Here is a 14,968-nt window from a genome sequence, read left to right on the forward strand (position 1 = left end):
GTGGGAGTATCTAAACTATAAAGTAGTTTATTCAATTGTGATATACACGTAAGTAAAATTTAAATAACCTATGGTATGTAGAAGCCCATTCTGATATGGTATGTCTATATGACAGGATGAGGATAGCCAATGTTGAACAGAATTGCAGCATCATTTGGAATTATACCTAATGACAAGTACTATTTGCCTGAATAATCTCCAGTTTTGGGCCAAGCTTAGGTGGTGGGCCACAGCTTTGACATTTGTCACACTCACTCACCTAGGCAAATGAAAAAAATGATTTTTTTTTTTTAAGAAAATCTATTTTGTATGAATTGCAATGTTAGGATGCATATATGTTTGAGCCCAATTCTCAATAACTTTCAGAATTGATAGAGATGGGGAAAACAGCGGCTTAAAAATAAGAGACCGCAATGACCATTGGACAAAGGAGACACCGGATCATCTGCAGCGGGTACCTGGTACTCGGACAAAGAAATCCAATACCAGAGGCCGGAACTAGCCTGTCATACATTTGTGTGCAAGACACGATGAGAGCGCCAACCTCCACTAAAGCCTTACCTGAAAATATGAAGAACATTGTTTATTAATGGGCAATGCTGCTCACAACAAGTTCATTTTGTAAGAATGCCTATGATCACACGCTAATAGGCAACTGGTCTCTCATAACCTGTTTACGCAGATGCCAAATCTGGCCAATCCTTGCATATTCAGGTACTGCTCTGTTATATAATATACTATGTACTGTATGGCTTTACAACACCAGGTGTGAACATCACAGAGACTTGGAAAATGGCTTAAATTAAGCAAGACTTAGTGTCTGGTGTCTGGCTATAGCATGCTGACAAAGCATAAATAAGCAGGCTAGTGCTTTTATTAATCATCATCATCCTAAAGAAAATACGTGCCAAAACAATAGTTGAACAACAACAGTTTTAACCATTTGCAGCATAAACACTGATCAAGTTGCACCAATATTAGGCTGGTTTGTATCAGGCTGGTCTGGCGTGTTGCTTATAAGCAAAATTGATGTAATATTTCACTGTAAGCACTAAAACTCAAAAATAACATGTAATCTAAAGTAAGTGTTTTGGTAAATATCCTCAGATGGTTAATAGAGAAACACGCTGAGAATGCAAAGGAAAAGACAGTCCATTTTAATGTCAACACTGATTAAAAAATAGATAGTTATTCTTTTAACGCAAACAAAAACGAAATGTTACTTGGCTTCATTAAACAATATGTTTCATGAATTAGGCCTGAATTAGTGCCTGTGTTTGGCTGCTCATATGGGTGCACCGTACCCCGGCTAATTCCGCTTCTGAGCGATTCATTTGAGGATGACATGTAATTATTGTTTATCAATCATTCAGATAATTCTCATAATTTGGTTATCATGTGTATATATGGCATTTCATATGCGCTTGATTGTGCATTTCCTGGAGCACGTTTTTCATTATTCCCTCTGTCAAATAAGTTACAATAGCCCACAAGTTATTTGCATCGTGATAATTGCTTTGCACTGCAGGACAAAAATACTTCTTTTCTGTTTGGTATTTTGATTGGTTTTCCGTAGGCACCATGGTTGTATTGTGCACAACGGTCTCACCAAAATATTGACATTGAATGTGTAATTGTTTGATATCCTATCCCTTCCTCATTCCTTCCCTATTGAAGTTTTAGTGGCACAAACAGGGGGATTGGGTTGTGTTGGGAATTATCTCTGGATAACAGAGGAGCAGGGGGTGGGGGTACTGCTGGCAACTTGGCAGAGACAGTAGGGGATAAACAGGTGTTGTCAAGAGTTGTAAGTGCATTCAGCAATGTGAAGGCTGTGAGTTAGTGAAATGATAATTAAATTGTGGAATGGGAATCACACTTTCTGATTTTCCCCATGTTTTTTAAACCATGTTTTACAACTTTATTGAGTTAATCACAATAAACAGTTACAGTATATTCTCCACAAAAAGCTGTGTCAAAACTAGGTAGAGACCCCCTTGTGTCTCACTTGGATTTCCTGGAGCAGCTCACAGTTTGCTTTTCCACCTGAGACAGAAAGTTGACAGATGCATCTGTGACTGAGGGCGCAGAACGCTACTTTGGAAGCCAGATGTACAAAAACAGCAAAAAAAAAAAACTCCAGACACCATGATGTTCCTTCTACTTTTCAGTGATAAATAATGCTTGATATTTATGATATTACATGTTCACAGACCATTGGGCCCCCAATCTTCCAGGACAACATACTTGTTTTCCCCCCCAACGGCAGCCATGTGCATGAGTAGCACCAAGCATTGATTTTTACCTAAGAGGGTTAAAAAAAAAAAAAAAACACTTTTTGAGAACTTGCATTAGAATAAAATAATATATTTTCTGATACGTCTGAGCACAAAATATTGCTTATTATTTGTGTTGTTTAATTTATCTGATGAAAAACACATTTTCAATGTACAAAAATGTCAAGTTACGCACAAATACAAAGTCTGTAAGTCATTCAAACTTACAAAATCTAAGCTTGCCATTAAAAATACTGTCATCAAAATTAGGCCAAGTTACAAGAAACAATATTGGCTATTGCAATTTAGAAAACATTGATTGGCATTGCTTTTGAATACAGCTTGTTTAATTTGTGTGAGGTAGATAGCCAATATTGTTTCTTGTAACTTTCTGTAATTTTGATATCAATACTTTTAATGGCAGGCCTAGATTTTGCCAATTAGAATTAATAACTTACAGACAGTGCTTTGTTTGTGTGAGTAGAATTTTTGTACAATGAAAATGTGTTTTTCATCATATATATATATATATATATATATATTCCTTATATTCCTGCCACCATATATTGTGGTGCCAGGAAGGGAATTGGGGTGCTGTCCACTAAGGGGAACCCTCAGCCCTCCGTCTCTCTCTCTATCTATCTATATATATATATATATATATATATATATATATATATGCAGTACTGTGCAAAAGTCTTAGGCACCTGTAAAAAAAATTTAAAACTATATCAATTCTCTTAGGTATGCTGTCCTGCAGTTTTATAAGAAAATTGGCTGGTAGGTTGTTCCAAGCATTTTGGAGAACTTTTCACACAAAGCCACAGTTCTTCTGCAGATGTTGGCTGTTTCGCTTGCTTCTGGCTCTCCAGGTAATCCCAGAGACCCTTGATCAAGTTTTTATCTGAAAAGTAGTCTATTACTTAAAATATTACTTTATTTAACAAAATACAAAAATGTATCTGTAAAATTTCATTTTTTGAAAAATTCATGTTTTGATCACTAGGAAATTGCATTCGAACAGCTGACAAAGTTGTAAATACCAATGGTAAACTCCGGCAAGTTACATGAAACCTGAGTAAACCAGTTGTGACGTATCACTTGTATCACCTCACCCTGCTGTTAACAGTTGATGGACAATAGCAACAATGTACCGGGTTAATGGTGAATATCATTTATCATATCATTTCATTTATTCAACTAATGTATTGAAGCAGAGATGCCAAGTTTGGTGAGGACATAAGACTAATTTTGTTTTTTGGTGGTTTATGTACTTCTTGTATGCCGCTTAGTCAAAACACTGCACAGTTCATGCCTGGGTCCCATTATTCATGTCTTTTATTGGAAAATCTCATTGGTCCAGCTTCTTGACATTCTCAGTGGACATAAAGTATGTATTGTTCACATGATAAACTTACCAGTTGCCAATGACCACTCGAACACAAACACCTAGTATATGGCTTGGTCATGTGGTATTTTTTCCACCTTAATGAGGTGATTTTCATTTTAATATTTTATTATTTTTAAATTTTTTAGTAATATTTTATTTTACTCCCTTTCTTGATCTTGTGGTGTAGGGGACATGCCGCTACTTCTCATAGTGGGGAACCAAACTGTAGGAGATATACATCAGTATCCTCATAGGTGGCACCAGCATGTAATAATCAGTCTCATAATTTTAAATATACAAACTATAAATTGGCAATTTAAATAAATAACTAAATTAATAATTATTAAAATTACACATTATAGTCTATCTTAAGCAAATCATAATATCATACATTCAGCTAATACTAAATTAATATAAATGATTTAGATAAGAGGTGAAGGTATTCTATGAAGTTATTTGGATAAGCAGCGGCTGACTCAATTCAACACAAGAGTAATATAAATACAGACAGCCATGTACATATAATAAAGCTTAGTAAACACAAAGTACCGAAAAGGGCAAAGCACAATTCTCTACAATGATGTACAGTATAACAAACTATGTGAGTGCACGTGTGTGTAGGTGTTGTGTGTGCGTGTGTGTGTGCGTGTGAGGAGGAGTGTTGGATGTTCCCATACGTGGGGGTTGTGTACCGGGGACACGGAGAACAAAGGAACAAGATGGAGTATGAATGGAGGGGTTTTTGAATCTAGATAAAGCTAGTGAAAAAAACAATGGTGCATGAAGCAGGATGCGCCTTACTCCGTTGCAGGCCTTGCAAACTCTTCCTGGCATGTGGACTCACACGAAAGGGAGATGGGAGAAGGGTGGCGAGTCAAGGGAAAGGAAAATGGAACAGAGCGAAACAACGGCAACCTTCGTTTTATTGAAGGTTACACGTTTCAAATGTAAAGTAAGCCAATACTGTAACAAGAAAGCTGCGGTAGGGGGCATGGTTAAATGAGTCACTTTGAGGTGGACATATGGGCTTTGTAGTTCTGTGTCTTTTGTAGGCCATGGTACCTACAGTGGTATGTTTTTAACTTGTATGATCATTGTGGTATTCCCTATTTTCCTTTGTTTTTATTATTCCTGTTAAGCACTTTGAGCTGCATTCTGTATGAAAGGTGCTATACAAATAAAGCTATTGTTGTTGTTTTCATTTCCCAATCTCTCTTACACTAATGCCTATAAGCTACTGGCAAAAGATTTGAAACTGGCTATCATGGCAGAAAATGGTAGTCATGATTATTTACTCTTTTGTGTGGATGCTTTGACAGTTTGTTCCAGTTAGCTGCATCACAGAGGTTGACCCTGTGTGGGTTGGTTTGGTTGTTTTGTCCGTAAGTGTCTTCTCTGTTGTGATGTTTTTATGTGGACCCCAGGAAAAGTAGCTGATGTTCTGCATCAGCTAATGGGGATCCTAATAAAATCCTAATCCTAAACCCTGTAGTGGTCAGCAATTTGGGGGAAGTAGCTCATTGCTAAATGTTTCACTCCAAAATTCAGATTACACCAAATCAGTTGGAGACCCTTCTCGCATGCCTGTGGAAGCTGTGAAGAGTTATTTATTAGCTGCTTTGTTTCTGCAACATTGCAACTCTGTTTGGGGTTAGTGAGAGAACAGTTCACTGTCGAATGGCAGAGCTCTTTCCCTACTCTCCCGCTCCTGGCTTGATTGCCAAGCTTGAATTAAAAAGCAGCGCTCCCCCTCATTATCATATGGAGAAAGGAAATGCAGAAATAAATATGGAAATAAATATATGCAGGTGCTGTGAGTAACACTTGCTGCACAGCAAGAAGGCCCTTTGTTTGAATCACGGTTGGTGCCTTTCTGTGTGGAGTTTGCATGTTCTCGCCATGTCCGTGTGGGTTTCCTCCGAGTGGTTTCCTCCCACAGTCAAAAGACATACGGGTTAGGTTAATTTGAGAGTCTAAATTGCCCCTAGGTATGAGTGTGTGAGTGAATGGTGTGTGTGCCCTGCGATGGACTGGAATACTGTCCAGGATGTATTCCTGCCTCTCACCCAATGCATGTGATAGCTCCAGCACCTCCTGTGACCCTGACCAGGAATAAGCAGATATAAATAATGGATGGATGGATAAATATATACAGAGACGATTCAAGCAATTCATAAACATGAAAATGAACGTGTACAGAAATAAATGAAGAAAGCAATGAATACATACATTATATATATATATATATATATATATGTATATATATATAGCCTATAGAACTGAACGAGTCAATGAATAAATATGGAAATAAATGCAAAAATACCCATTCATGTCAGATTTTTATCTATTTATTTCTCTATAAATTTATTTATTTTTACATTTTTCTTGCATTATTTATTTATCTTTAATATGGGATTTTTGGTCCTCCATAGAATTCAATTGCCGACAATGGCAACCAATAGGCTACCAAGGTTGGCTCAACGTGAGCTTGCTCCCTGCGTGTGGGCGTTCCCGCATGGGCGTTCCGGGCGTTCCTGCACTCACACCTTACCGCAAGGAAACTCGCGTAGCCTAAGCAGACAGAAACCCTTGTTTTTAGTGGACATATTGCTATCAGTTGTAACAAATCAAGTCGCTATCCAGCTAGCTAGTTAAAAAAAAAAAAAAAAAACGAATTCCTACGGTATGTAATCTCCCTTATTTACCGAAAGGTTTTCTCGAAGGAGAACATTTTTTTTCAACCATATAAAGGACAAAAGACAAAACACTCACGTTATCCCCAGCACTGAAGTAAGTATAACACATTGTTTAGAAATTATTAATAAGGTTAATGAATACGATTGAGAGAAATTGTGAATGGTGGTTATAGAGTTAAACGTTCTCTTCACATTTTTAAACCAAACTCGTTCAACAGGTTGCAAAATTGTGTAGGCTACCTCGGTTGCAGTTAGCTACTTGAGCAACGAATGCAAGAATTCAGATGGAGCAGTTTGGATTATAAATAGATAAATAGAAAATGTCTTATCAATTTACATTTCGGTTTTTTCAGTTTGACCTTTGCTACGGAGACTCTCAAGCAAACTGTTCGCCTCTCTTGCGCTTTGTACGGTTCGTCTTTAAACCAAGAAGTTCGGTTTGTGTATGGATTTTCCTGAGAGCGTCAAAAAAGTGGATACTATACTGTGCGTGACATTGTATTTTCTGAAACTTTATGCAATTAGTCTGTCCACCAGGGAATAGTGGCAGTATTAATAGTTTAATTTATTAGTTAATAGTTAATTAATGAATATTTGGCAAAGAAAATATAGCATAGCCTATTTTATGTCTGAAAGTACTGGTGCTTGTGGTGTGTAGGATACTCCGAATGCTAAGTAGCGCGAGTCTTTTCGGATTCATACTATGCGTACAACAATTTTGTGTTGAATATATTGCTTAAATTGATTTACAAACACTGATATTCTCTGAGGAATAAAGGAAGTTTGTTTTCTTGTAATTGTTCGTTAACATAATTGGTCATCACATGAATAATGTCCTACGGCATTCTTTACACCATTCAAATAAATAATTAATAATTTGGGGAAATAAATGTTTAGCATATTTTCTGTGCTTAGTTAGTGACATCAAACTGTATTCAGTTGGAGTCAACTGACTGGTGGGGTTAGAAGTTACCCTCAGTTAACCTTATCCTATTGTGATTTCACGTATAGAATGAACTTTAAAAAAAAAAAAGTTTTATCGGAAATCAAATCAGACCATACCTGGGCTTGTGTTTTGGAATGGTCTATATAAGTGTAATTATTCTGAAGTAATGTAAAATTATTGTAAAATTTAATTAATGGTTATTAAGTTTTGTATAATTCCTTACTTTCTGTATCTGTGATTGTCCAACCCTGAACATTGCCATTGCACCATGTCTCAAGTTCCGAGTTTTGTACAACTGCAGATCGCACATCACTTTAAACTGAACACTCATCCTATTTTTCAGTGAGGGTACTATTTTCATGCTTTTCTTTCTATGATGATGTAAGTGTAAGTTTTCTATGAAATGTTATCAGTTCTGTACTTGGCATCAATGGTCATTTTCTTTACATTTTATTACATACTTTTATGAACAATTGCTTTCTTCATAAACACGTAACAGTCATTTAAATATTCCATTAGCATGTGTACATACCTACCTTTGTGTCTTATATTTTTGGTTTCATAACTGAAATCTGCATTTCCTGTAAGTGATAAATGGACAAGACAAGCTTGCTGTTCTGCCCCTCCCCCAATTCCTTAATCTGCAAAGCAGAAAAGGTGAGGATGATAAAGTGAACTACAATACATAGTATTTGAAAAGTGACCTTTCTTGCAGTGTGACTTGATTGTTTTCTCGGATGATTCACCCAACCTTTTGGCCTTACTTGTCTCTCTGCCCGGCTGCCATTTCCCAATTGTGGCCAAACCTGAACAGGTTGCATTCCTGAACTGATCTGTGGAGTGTCTCATTTGAGCCAGTGAAGGGAACTGAAAATATGTTTTGAGTGGAAATGGCCTGAGATTGTTGTCATCTTATACAAGACTAGCTTCGAAACAGGTGAACCCTGCTGCTTTGTTAATTCTAATTTCATTAACCATTTACCATAAAACTCCATTGGAAAACGGACTCAAAATGCAGAAGATGAGGAAATTAAGACCAACTCCTCAGAGGTTGCACTGCTGTCAGAAATCAGAACTTTCAAAATGCAGGCCATAAAAATGTATTTTGAAAAATTTCAGCTACATTTTAAAGAACTGACATTATTAATAGTTATACATTAATGAATCACACATGTAACATGGTTCAGCAAAGATATTAATAAGAATTTTAAGTAACATCAATATGTTATTCCAAAAATAACTTGACTTGAGCAGGTAGTTGCCCGCTTTAAAAGCATTATTTCTAAATGTATTCTCCCTTAAACATTTACCAAAATATAAATGACAGTGGACCTGCTCCTTGGGTGAACCCTCTTTGAAAGGGATGTTACAGTCCTTTCAGTTCAGGTTGAAATTATACTTGCGCTAGGGGGGAATTCCCTTAAAAAACCCAATTTAATTTGGCAGGGAAATATGCATGGCCCTCTTGATCATAGGCTCAAACCACTCCTTTACTAAAAGAACATCCATGTGGCATAACAAACTTAAAAATGGACTAACAACCACTTAATTGGGGAACATGTGGTAATAGTGGTAAGTTTAAATTGAATATAGGTTTGAGGAGGACAATGTCATCTCTTGTGCTAGTGACTAAATTTAAGAACCCAAAAATACCTCAGGTTAACAACCTGTATTACAGGGATGACAAACTCCAGTCCTGGAGGGCTGCCAGTAAAGACCTAGAGAATAAGGTGTGTGTACTCTTTAGCCAGTCAATGACTTAAATTAATCACTTGTAGTGAAACACATTGAAAACCACAGATCACTGACCTGTATAACTGGATTTAAACTTTCAGCCTGAAGAAGCGTTATACGCTTGGGTTGGCCTTGCCAGATCACATTCCTTTTCTGTCAGCCTCTGTTCATTTTCATGATCAGACTGCAGGTGAAGTTCATCTACGGGAAAACGGGAAGGAACTAAAAAATCTTTCAGCTGCCTTGTGGAACCGTAGGCACTTTTTTTCCATTTAATATTTTTACAGTACCTTTTTTGTATGTATGGCTGACATGTTGGCTAACCTACGCAAGAGGTTAAAACAATGTCAAACAAAAATACACACTATAATAAATAATTTGCGTTTTGACAAAGCCAAAAATGATTCTTAGAAATGTGCTTTATAATTACATGTGGGGTATAGTGGTGGGCAATATGGCCTAAAATTCATATGATATCCCTAGATTTTTGAAAATGAAGAATAATACCTTGGATGATATAAAACCTGAAAGATTAGTACATGAGTTGTTTAGGGGTGCGAAACTTCAGCAACCTTATGATACAATATCATCCTGATATTTGAGTCATAATAGCATACTATTGTAATTAGGGGTCCAAGCAGTGAAGCTGGTGGAACCCGATTGTATTTGTTAGGATTATTATTATTAGGGGTCCAAGTAGCGAAGCTGGTGGAACCCTATTGTATCTGTTAGGATTATTGGGGGTCTAAGCAGCGAAGCTGGTGGAACCCTATTGTATCTGTTAGGATTATTAGGGGTCCAAGCAGCGAAGCTGGTGGAGGCTCAGCAACCATAAGTCCTGGAGCAACCAAATTTGGCAGGTGGGTTCCTATGGCCCCCCACTACTCAGGCACTAAAAATCACGTATGTCAGCCAGATGGTGGCGCTATAACAAAGGGTAACGCATAAAAGGCCATAACTCCCACATCATAAGTTAGATCAACACAAAACTTCATCGACATATGTATCTGAACGTGCTCTACAACTTTGCCATTGGCCCCACCTATGTCCGCCATATTGTTTGCCCGCCATTTAGACTTTTTGGTTGGGGCGTGGCAGTTTTCTCCGCTAAAATGTCTGAGGCTCAGCAACCATAAGTTGTAGACCAACCAAATTTGGCAGGTGGGTTCCTATGGCCCCCCCACTACTCAGGCACTAAAAATCACCAATGTTGGCCAGATGGTGGCGCTATAACGAAGGGTTATGTGTTTAAGGCCATAACTCCCACACCATACGTTAGATCAACACAAAACTGCATCGACCCGTGCATCTGAACGTGCTCTACAACTTTGCCATTGGCCCCACCTCTGTCCGCCATATTGTTTGCCCGCCATTTTGACCTTTTCGTTGGGGCGTGGCAGCTTTCTCCGCTAAAATGTCTGAGGCTCAGCAACCATAAGCTGCACACCAACCAAATTTGGTGGGTGGGTTCCTATGGCCCCCCACTACTCAGGCACTACAAATCACCTATGTCGGCCAGATGGTGGCGCTATAACAAAAGGGTCCTGTTTAAAAGGTCATAACTCCCACAGCGTAAGTCAGATGAACACAAAACTTCATCGACCTATGCATCTGAACGTGCTCTACAACTTTGCCATTGGCACCACCTATGTCCGCCATATTGTTTGCCTGCCATTTTGACTTTTTAGTTGGGGCGTGGCAGTTTTCTCCGCTAAAATGTCTGAGGCTCAGCAACCATAAGTTGTAGACCAACCAAATTTAGTAGGTGGGTTCCTATGGCCCCCCACTACTCAGGCACGAAAAATCACCTATGTCGGCCAGATGGTGGCGCTATAACAAAGGGTCATACTTTAAAAGGTCATAACTCCCACACCGTAAGTTAGATTAACACAAAACTTCATCGACCGATGCATATAAATGTGCTCTACAACTTTGCCATTGGGACCACGTATGTCCGCCATATTGTTTTCCCGCCATTTGGACTTTATTATTAGGTGGGGTGCGGAAGAGCTGGATCTCCAAATCTAAGTGTTACGACATCTAGTGAACTTTTTTACGGCAAGCCACATCCATGGCGATGCAAGTAATCCAACACCCTAGGGTCTAGTTTTTATCAGTGAGGGGAGGGTCTGAACGTCGGGGAGGCAATAGAAGACAGTGCCAGCCAGAATGCATGCTAAGCTACCAAAAGTGTTTTAGTAAAAGCTTTTTGAGAGGATGAATAATTACTTTTCTTGAGCCTGGATCCATTTGAAGACAGTATCGGGTGAGTTCGTTTAGTCATTGAATCTGTCATTATGCTAAGAAATAGCTAAACCATTTCATTGATAGGTTTTGAGTTTCTGTGCAAATGCGCGAAAACACGCTCGTATAATAAAACAATGACGATAATACATATATAGTCCGCTTCGTTCCGTTGCTACCATAACATAACACACTATCTTGTGTCTACAGCTGCAGTTTCTCGCTGCAATTACTAATATTGAATATAAACAAAAGACGCAATTTATGCTGTAGTCTGCCAATGTCTAAATAAATAATACGGTCCATTTGAAGACAATATCGGGTGAGTTCGTTTAGTCTTTAAATCCGTCATTATGCTGAGAGACATCGTATTCTCAATTTAATCTCTACATTGACTGTAAGCTTAGGGTTGTAAATGGTAAATGGACTGCATTTATATAGCGCTTTTATCCAAAGCGCTTTACAATTGATGCCTCTCATTTGCCAGAGCAGTTAGGGGTTAGGGGTTAGGTGTCTTGCTCAAGGACACTTCGACACGCCCAGGGCGGGTTTTGAACCGGCAACCCTCCGACTGCCAGACAATCGGTCTTACCTCCTGAGCTATGTCGCCCCCTTGTTGTAACTAGGTAGTTGTTTCGTAGGTGACTTAACTCGTCTTAACTATTGCTTGTATTTTTGCATAGACTGCGTTGTTGCTGTTCTTGTTTGTGTTAGTGTCAATCACTTTAACCTACAGGGTCCAAGTTGAACTATGCGGTTGTTCCCTGCATTTGGAACGGTACTTCTCTCTAGGGTTTTCGATACACTTGTTCCTGATTATGATTATACACGTTGTTGTACATCGCTCTGGATAAGAGCGTCTGCCAAATGCCTGTAATGTAATGTAATATTCCGTAGCAGCAGGATAAACCGGACATTAGCCCTAAAATATGCCAATACAGCAGTGAAAACGCTGCTCACTGAATAACGAAATAAACGAGACAACGTTTTTTAAAATTATACCATGTCATTCTACAGTCAATATCTGGGACTAAACATTGAATAAATATACAATCGTACCATTGGTTTTACGCGTAGAGATGTCCCTTTTGCGACTGAGTGGTGATATATTGTCTTGGACAATCCGTTTGTGAAATATACACGCATTTGTGACGCCTGGGTCGGCTACCTTCAAAAATAGCTGTGCGTAATACCACACCTGTTGCTTACAGCGTTGTCGCCCTTTTTAGTACAATTTGGCTTGATTGACAGTTCATTTATTCTGTAGGTGAGAGTATAAGCTTTCTAACGATGTATAACATGTCTGATTTTGCTTTTGGAATAGGTCAGCGTAACCGAACATTTTCTCATATGCCAGTGTCTAAATAAATAATACGGTAGGCTATTTCGTCTTTTGTTTTGTTTTTTCTCAATGTCGTATTTATTATTTGAAATGTGTATTTATGTGTTATTATTCTATCTGTCTCTGAGGCACTCTGAAATGTGCATTCTCTGCTAAGATGAGCAATGGATTGGAATATGTGTCTGACGTAGTGTTGCACGGTATTCCGAAACTTCAGCACTTTTTTGGTACTTAAAAAAAGAGAAACGGTTCGGTATTAGAATTTTCCGACGTTCGGTAGTTTCGTGTCAAAGGTAAAAGCCAGGGGAGTGTGTCTCCCGCATTACTGATTGAGAGGATAAAAAGTGTAATTTGTCTTCGCTAGATGGCAGTAGCAACTAAGTTTGCCAAGTGAGTTGACTTACGCTTGTGCACTCACTCGTTGATACAGCGCAAGCTTCGACTCAGTTCACTTCAGTGGCAATAGGTGTTCTAATTTGGAAATATTTTATTATAGGAAGATGCTGTATTGTTATTAAAATATGCTGTTTTTAGATCTATTTAAAAGTGAAAGACCTGTATAAAGATTATTTAGTTTAAAACTGTTTAATTTTTGAAATATATTTAATATATTTTTCTGTTGTTTAGTGTTATAACACTATAGGCCTATGCTTATTCATATGTTGAACAGGCTTCAACTTAAAGGCGTAACATGGTGGTTTTCACACTATCTCGTTTTATGTGCTATTTGCACAAGAGGCATTGAAGAAACATGATGAGTAAAGTATTAAATATGTCCATTCTTTATTTTTGGAGAAATATGCGTTTTACATTTACCGTCCTATTTTCAGGCGGTTGAGAATGTTATCAACTTATTGCGTCACGAGTACAGTAACCACTCCCCTTTCCACGCCTCGTAAAGAAATCTGACTGGACACACCGTCCTGCTACAAGTGTGCTCTGAAGTTTACGTAGCAAACAACAAGGCTGAATCCTTCTGACGTTATTTACATAGAAACTATACACTCAGATCGCATAGTTTCACTTACTGTGGCCAAGCGGAATCGGTAATGTTTCAGAAAATGTATAACTTTAAAAGGTTTAATTCAATCTTCTACTGGGACTTGTGTCGTTTATTGAGGGTGTGAAAGAAAATTTCGGTGCAGCTGACTATAATCGAATGTTTTTCAGATTTATGGTTCGATTGAGCAAGTATCATTCAAAGTACATTTTTATGGGTTAGTGCTGTCCGATTGTGCTAGCTACTTCACATTAACCTTGTACGGCGATCAGTAAAGGCTAACAGCACAGCACCACTTAATTATTGTCACTTCTATCACCACTGTAATAAACTAAAAAAAAAGGCGACAAACTACCTTTTCTGTGAGAAATGTATTGTCGAGCTCACGCGCATACACTGCTGGCGACATTCTAAAACTACGTTTTGCCATCCCTACAGTCAGTCAGATTGCTGTGATAGCTCATTCTAAATGGATAACTCGTGACCCATAGTTTGTGCCGCTGGCTTACAGGCAAGATGATGCAAATATTTGACTAACGTTAGGTTCACTTATTAGAGTGCCTTTTAAGGACTATTAGACAATCTCTGGTTGGTCATATTCATTTATAGTTAGCTAGCTATGTAGTTTGCTTTCATAATGTAATGTTATCGATAACGTTAGCTAGCTAGTTTGCTTTCATAAGGACGTTATAGTTGTGGTTTTATCTTAACTTGGCTGGCTAGCTAGCTAGCTAGCTAGCAAAAATTATTATTGGATATAAGTCAACGTTCTTAGCTGTGGATACTTTATATACTAAGTTAGCTAGCTTGTGAAAATTCAGTTTCCCAAGATAAGTGCGTATCATGGAGGTAGCTATGGTAACGGGGCACGGTCTGTCAATCATAGCTATCTGACAGTTCTCATTACCACGCCCAGCCAGTTCGGGTGAACTTTTATAGTGGGGAATTTAGGCTTAGAAAAATACATTTTAAAATACATTTAAATGACTGAATAATAAAAAAATTATGCACATTTGTTTTGTTGTTGCCTAAAGACAACTGGCAAGTGTCACATTCAACCACCATGTTACTCCTTTAAAGGTTGTTAATGAACCAGGTTTTTAATAAACTGTGAGTTCGAAAATGAGGTCAACCCTTGTGGACATTACGTTTCTGATCTATTAAGGTAATTTCAGTATCGTTAGGTACCGAGTATTGAATCAGTATCGTTTCAGTATCGAGTATCGTGATACTAAACGTGGTATCGGTATCAAATTCAAAATTTTGGTATTGTGACAACACTAGGGTGACGCCTTTTTTAGTTGTGGCATGGAAGCGCTGCAGCTGTACATACACGCCGG

The 14,968-nt window shown here is 38.1% G+C and overlaps 1 protein-coding gene across 3 annotated transcripts in view; it reads left to right on the forward strand.

Annotated features, from left to right (window-relative positions):
* Positions 1-6,062: 6,062 nt before the first annotated feature.
* Positions 6,063-14,968, forward strand: part of LOC118211301 (intersectin-2-like) — a 137,755-nt gene continuing 128,849 nt past the window's right edge. For 2 of the 3 annotated variants that reach the window (XM_035388405.1, XM_035388423.1), the window contains exon 1: positions 6,064-6,456. The gene's annotated coding sequence lies outside the window, so the exon portion shown is untranslated. Of the gene's footprint in view, positions 6,457-14,968 lie in introns of all 3 variants that reach the window. The other variant, XM_035388415.1, reaches the window with a different exon arrangement.

The sequence above is a fragment of the Anguilla anguilla genome, chromosome 1, assembly GCF_013347855.1.
Source record: "Anguilla anguilla isolate fAngAng1 chromosome 1, fAngAng1.pri, whole genome shotgun sequence".
In the NCBI taxonomy this organism is placed as follows: domain Eukaryota; kingdom Metazoa; phylum Chordata; class Actinopteri; order Anguilliformes; family Anguillidae; genus Anguilla; species Anguilla anguilla.